We start from the raw sequence: 6908 nt of genomic DNA, 5'->3' as shown, positions 1-6908 counted from the left end.
GATTCAGAATCTCCTCCTCAAATCCAGCCTTTTGTTAGAGGCACCAGTTAGATGAAAAAGGATTTTTAACAGTTTCATGTTCATAACAGTACATGTAATATATATACTAGTGCAAATACAGACACATATATAACATATAACTTATTCCAGCCATTTCCAGAATCCCATTTGTAATTTGATTTTGCTGTTCCATTTCGGCTCTGATGAGTATTCTCCTAGGTCCAGGAGCATTCTTTTATCCATTCACCTACTTCACACATCCACTCACTGTGGTCTCCTCCAGTTCCTTTTTAAAAAATATTCTTTCCACTTATCTTCCTATCTTCGTTGTCTCAAACATCCATCCACCCATTCATGTCACCCCCTCCGAATGCCTCTTTTCTGTCCCCACTCCTTCCATTTTTCCACTTCATTGAGTGTAGCTGCCTTTGGTGATGGAGCTAACTCTCACAATTCATATATTTCCCTGCTGTTTCTTCTACCTCCCATATTGCATTTTTTTTTGCCCAGCAGCTGTGTCTATATCTCTGCTCTAGGAACTGAACAGCCAAAGTGATGCAGGCAAGACACCCAGTTTCATCATCTGATTTGTAGCATGACTCCACAAACTGTGGTATCGGTACAGCTAAGAGGGTAGGAACTGCTGTACAAGGGCTTCGGCTTTGCAATTGCCAACACTACATCGCATCCTGAGTTTGCTCTCTCTCCCATACTCCTGTCTTCCAGCGTCAGACACCTTTACTCGCGTATAAGACATGACTGCAGGCTTTCCTATTGCTTTTAGTAGTAGGAGAGTACAAAACCTTTTAAACAAAGGTTAGAAATGCCTAACCCTCTAGCTACCTCGATGATCCATCTGGCCAGATCAGTGCAGCATTATCCAAGACAAGGCTTTTAAACCCAGATTTTGATAATGTGTTTTTAACTAGACATCCTATTACCATGATTATTTTTTTTTTTAACCACCTCCCAATTGTATGTCCACATCTCTCTCCAACAGGAAGCTATTTCTGATATACACCCTAGAAGTTCTCTTAAAAGCATTTCCCTTGTGTATGTAGTTGATCCACCCTCCTTGCTTTCTCATTCCTTGTAGATTTAAAATAATGTTTGTTACTTTTCCCTGCTGAAACTGAACCTGAACAGACAATGCTCAAAGAAGAACAGAGATACCAGTCTGTCAACAAAACTTTTCCTTGACAGACAGGTACATATAAGAGTACATTCAAAGGAATCATACTGAAACTTCAGACACTGGAAGTACAATAAGGTATTTTTCATATTTGAATTCAAACTTTACTTTCATTGATATTGTGCTTAGAAGACAGGACAGAAAAAAAGGAAAAAAAATATCAAGAAGGCACATAATGCTGAATAACTAAAAAGGGATAGGAATCAGAATGAACATCCGATGATGTCCCTGGAAAGAGGAAATTCAGTGTACTCCATGCGCATTTGCATACATTCCCTGAGAAACCAAAGCAGAGTCTGGCTAAGAGAAGAACAAAACAAGTGCACAACCAAGTGCAGTTATTTAAGTGCTGCAGTATTCTAATGATTTACATAGTCCTGACACTAAGTAATTCACTGCAGATTTCCTCGATCTTGCACTTAGGATTATACTATGCAATAACCGTTTCCAGTACATAATTAGAAGTTCACTAAATCTGTTCTAGTGTACAGTTAGCTTGATGCTTTCAGAGAATTTAAAAAAAAACATGAGCTCACAGCTGTGAATATAACCCCTATTTTAACACAATGATATTTCAGTAGTAAGGCTGTTTTAGACATTGCTATAATATATTGTCATCATCATAGATTACAGAAGTACACAAAAGGCCAAGGGGATAACATGTTTATACCTCCTCCCTCTTCCACCTCCTCCATTTCATGGCAGGCTACATGGGAATGAAATACACGTTTTGGAGAGTCATGATGCTGTGTGAAGCTGGCATAAGTTTCTCTCCTGAAAACCAGTAGAGGTGCAGCTAGAAGGGTAAGTAGATGCGATCAAATTGTTGGAGCAGTACACCTTGTCAGGTGATGACAAATGTTTTAATCATTGCACTGATGTACAGCTTGGGCGCAAAACACCAGGTTTCTGTTGCTCTAGAACAAATAACTTCTTAAAACCATTCATTTCACTTTGCAGCTCCTTCAGCCTTTCAAGGGTTTCTTACAAAGGAGATCAATTCTCACTGAAGACTAGGTTAAGCATATCTACATGATGTGAAGTTATATCACAAAGGGAGTAACATGTTCGAAGACAAACATCTGCACACTGCTGTGTGTAATTCCACATGTATCAGTTCATTTCCTGAAGTCATTATAATCCTGTTGAAAATCTTCACCAGTCATTTACACCACAGAATCATTTTAAAAAATTCCTGTAACACATCCAGAAACAAACCTACTGGCACCAGGGCAAGGAAACAAGAAAATTCTACTCCTGGGAAAAGGGTGAAAGAAAAAGTAATCATAATCAGTTTATAAAGTCAATAAAACTATACTTTGTTGGATGAAGGCACCAGGAAGCGAGTAAATAAACAAATAAGTAAACAAAGGGAAGAGAAAGTGAGATGTCTTGAAAAAGAAGTATGGAGTTCAGAAGGTTGCTGCTCTGATTAGTCAAAGGTGCAAGATATTCAGTTAGATTAGGATTGAGTTTTGGGAAGTGTCACAGATGGTGGCTAAAAGAACTGAGAGAAGTCTTGCTTAACAGGTTAATTATTTCTTCAAGATCCCAAGGGAGAAAGCTAGGATGCTGGCACAGCTGAGAATAACTACTGTAAACTATTGTCATAGAATATTAAGAATATTTGTATCTGCTTTTTTTAAAAAAATAATCTTTCATAACTTTGTTTCCAGCTCTGTACAGGAGTACATTAGCTTTATTAATAAGAACTCGCAGCATTCTCAAGAACTACAGGAGTTTAGGTGAAGCTGCCTGATACTTCCTCAGAGGTAAAGAGTGTGTTAAAAATAGCATGTGGGTATACTTCTGCAAGTTCAGGTGAGCTTGAAAGTGTCAGGAATTAGGACATGCATCTTGATAAGCTGCAAGTTTCCAGGGAAGTTTGATGCTGCAAATGCCACGTTCCAAGGAAAAGCCCCTTATAGACCCCAGATAGGAGGGAACAGGCAGTTAAGAGGTAGTTCACAACTTATCTCCCAGATCCCTGCCCCAGTACCTAACACTACCATATTTGCTTTGCCTGTGGAAAGAAATCTGCCACTTGAAGTTATACTGCAAACATCTAGAATAAAAGATCACCTGTCCTAAAAATCAAACTTTATTACTAGTATAACAGTCTAGGATCACAGGTAGGGATGCATTTCTGGAAGCTTGACAGTTGAGGTAGTCATTTACCTGGCTGACCTTTTTAAATAAAAAATTTGTCAACTTGAACAGGATCATTTACATTCACCTAGGGAAAGCCCTTCTACACTGGCTGATACACCATGTGACAACGGACCTTCCCAAAAATTAATATAAGCCCTACATGACCTCATAACCTAATAAATTCTGTTGAATTCATCTCCCTCACCCAAATTACTTTGCTCATTCTGAAGTCTAATACCTATTGAGGTGCTGTTATCAACTGAAATTGCAGGGAAACATAATTAGCCAGGCTTTTCATGGCAGTGTTTTATTGCCCTTACAGATAGTGTTTCATTCTATTTATGACTACCAACACAACAGATCTTATGGGACTGCCCTATTTTGGTAATTGTCTGAGCACATTGATTTCTTACTAGCAATATTGCTCAAATGATACAGTTCTGAAGGACACTAAAAAACAACAAAACAATTCAAGACAGTTATTAAAGCAGCAGTGTAATTTATTTACTATTCTCCCCACACCCCCAGTAAAAATAACAGATTATTTTTGTTACAGACCAGCATGACTGCAGTGTTAAGTGATTTTATATGCCCATGGATTAATTCCACTTCTTCATACCAGTGTAAACGCAGAATAAAGGCTTTTTGTTATAAATACAGACCATGAACAGAATGTGGTTCACAGTATAAGAGGGGTCATACACCACAAAAGATGCCAGATAACTAATGTTTAACTTAAGTTCCAGTTTACTGAACAAGCAAAAAGCTGTTAGCATATTCCACAATAAACAGGAAGTGAAAGTAAAAGGCATCTAAATTGAAAAACAAGGCCACACTTGAGGTGAAAGGACTCAATTTTTCGGGTTTTTTAAATAGCTAGATGACCCCTAAGATCTTTTAATTGGATAATTCAATTGGCTTCATGGTGCCCACAACACATACCCTTGCACACCAGCTCTAGTGTAGGTCTCCAAATGTATCAAGTCAATAACTCCAAAATGAGTGCATCTCTTCATCACCGAGTTGATGGAAATGCATTGGGGAAGTCTGGACAGTGTCTTAAATGTTTCAGAATCTGTATTTTTTCCAAAAGAAAGAGTTCCTAGGCAGTCACTCAGGGACTTAAAAATGTACCATCAGATGAGCCATATAAATCAAGGAAGGTTTAAGATCTAAAACCATGGAAATAAAATACAGTTCAAGTCGTAACAAGTGGCAGGACATCTTTCAAGTACCAATATATTATGTTTCAATTGTACTGAAGGATGATAACACATAATGGTGCAGAAATAACATAATTCATTAGCATCAATATACAGTAGTATGTAATAAAATTCTTCAGCACTGCAGTGTCATTAATCTATGCCAAGTGACACAAACGAAACCGAGCATCTGAAGACAATATTGCAGGAAAAATCTAAATGGAGAACATGTTGGAGAATCTGAGCTGCATGCAAAGCACATTGTTGTTAGTCTCCTCAACCAAGTAGTACTGTCACTTTAATCACGGCATAACACAGGTTTGCAGGGCCAATCTTACACAAGACAGGCTATAATGCCACTGTAGCTGCAGCTTCACCTCTTTCCATTTGTATTCCCTGAGAGGCAGGAAGGCACAAGCACAATCAGATGAGCAGGAAGCAAAAGGCCACGTTTCTCAGACACACTGATGCAGTATTTGGAGCTGCAATGAGTCCAGGGCAAAACCTTTGGTGGGGTAGATTTTGCCATCAAAAGGTAGGACCATACACAAACAGAGGCAGGTGTAAACACAAGACATCAAAACAAGCTGGAAAATGGGACATGGCAAGCTGAGGTGGATCCATAGCCATTCCTTGCCATAGGAACAGAGCTGGCAGAAAAACAGCACAGAAACCAAAAAAAACATAGTAAGGTTCAGCTTAAAGCACCCAGAAATGGAAAAAAGCAAGCAGAACCTATGTTCCAATTGTATAGTGTTGGGACCTGAAAGGGTGAATGAGCTTTTATTTCAACATCTTGAAAACTAATCTCTTGGCAGCAGAGGAGATTAGCGACAAAAAAGATAAATGTTAGACAGTCCTTAGACTTTCAGAACTCATTGCACACATTTCTGCTGTCATATTTCAGCATCCCATTAGAAATCACTGGTATTAAAGGCCATTTCAAAGTGGGACCTTCCTGAAAGTGTTTTAAAGCAGTACTGATCTCTCATGATGACAGGGGGAAAAACCTCCATTTGCTCATGAGACTGCTCCTGCTTCAGCTTCTAAATTAATCTGGGACCAAATGCCCAAAGACAGACTCACAGTGCTAATGACAGAAGCCTCTTGCTTGTAAGAAACAGCATTTTTTTTCTAATTAAAAAGAAACCCACCACATGATATAAGGGAGAGGCTGATTACCTAAGAGACTGGTTTGATAGCTGAAGTTGTTGTTGTAGCAGCCATGGGATTCCCAGAAGTGATGCTGCAAAGAACACCGGTTCATTGATTACTGTACACAGAAACACTGGATCCTACTGTCCATCTTAGAAATGGGAGCCTGGTTTCTTAATCATGAAGATCTCAGAAAGATGATCATCATTCCTATTTTTAGTCAAAGGTGAAATGCTGAACCCTAATTCTCTTCGGCTGTCTTCAAAGATAGGATTTTGCTTGCAGGAGAAAAAAAGATGTTTAAAGACTTCCTGAATCTTGACTGTCTTATGAGCTCAGAAGCAATGGAACAAAATTTGGGTGGTTTAGGTTTTTCTTCAGTGTTTAAAAAAAAAATAATATGCCACCATTTCTATGAAAATTAAAAGAGAGCTTTGCTCTGACATAGAGTATGGTCAGTGGTGTGAAAAGTCACACTGTTTAGGTCTTCTAGACCTGACCCAGTTCTCTTGACCCCGAAATGACTGTATTTCTGCCTTTTGGTGGTGTTTCTTCCATAGCAGATGCAACATAAGGAAGCATAGTAAAGGATCCTCTTTATTAAGAATGCCTAAAGCCACATCTGAACCTCAGTATGCTTCCATGGAGATGCTGAAATCCAGCAAGCACCGAGCTTGCCAGAGAAGAAACATTAGTTTGATTCCACAATTGCATCCAGATATTAAAAATGTCTTTTTTTTCCAGCATCCTCCATGTGGCAATATCTTCCAGACTTTTTATTGTAATAGGGTAATCCCAGTTTCACCTTCTTGTAATTCTTCCCTATGTTGGGCGGGGGGGAGTAATAAAAATTGAAAAAAATAAAAATCACTATTCTGGTTGCCTAGTTTCCCTAGATTCCCCCTATCATGAGGGGAGACTGAGAGACTCCTCCAAATGTTGACTCAGAGCTAATTTAGCTAAACTATGCAACTTATTTTGTTGGTTTTGTTGGATGTTATCCCCATTAAACCCTTTATTTCATTTTATTTCCAAGAATGCTGTCATTGTTCACTCCCACATGTTTTATAAGCCTCTTTGGGCACTGCTTCTGGTAGGAATGTCACATTGTTCATGAAGTTACAGCCTGTGCACAGAGCCAGCACCCAGTCCCTGCACAGCAAGACTCTTACTTTATAGGCAACCAAGGACACTTGCTTGCAGGAAAG

Source organism: Charadrius vociferus, unplaced genomic scaffold (genome assembly GCF_000708025.1).
Source record: "Charadrius vociferus isolate BGI_N301 unplaced genomic scaffold, ASM70802v2 scaffold51, whole genome shotgun sequence".
In the NCBI taxonomy this organism is placed as follows: domain Eukaryota; kingdom Metazoa; phylum Chordata; class Aves; order Charadriiformes; family Charadriidae; genus Charadrius; species Charadrius vociferus.
The sequence above is the reverse complement of the archived record's forward strand: the minus strand, read 5'-3'. Positions refer to the sequence as shown.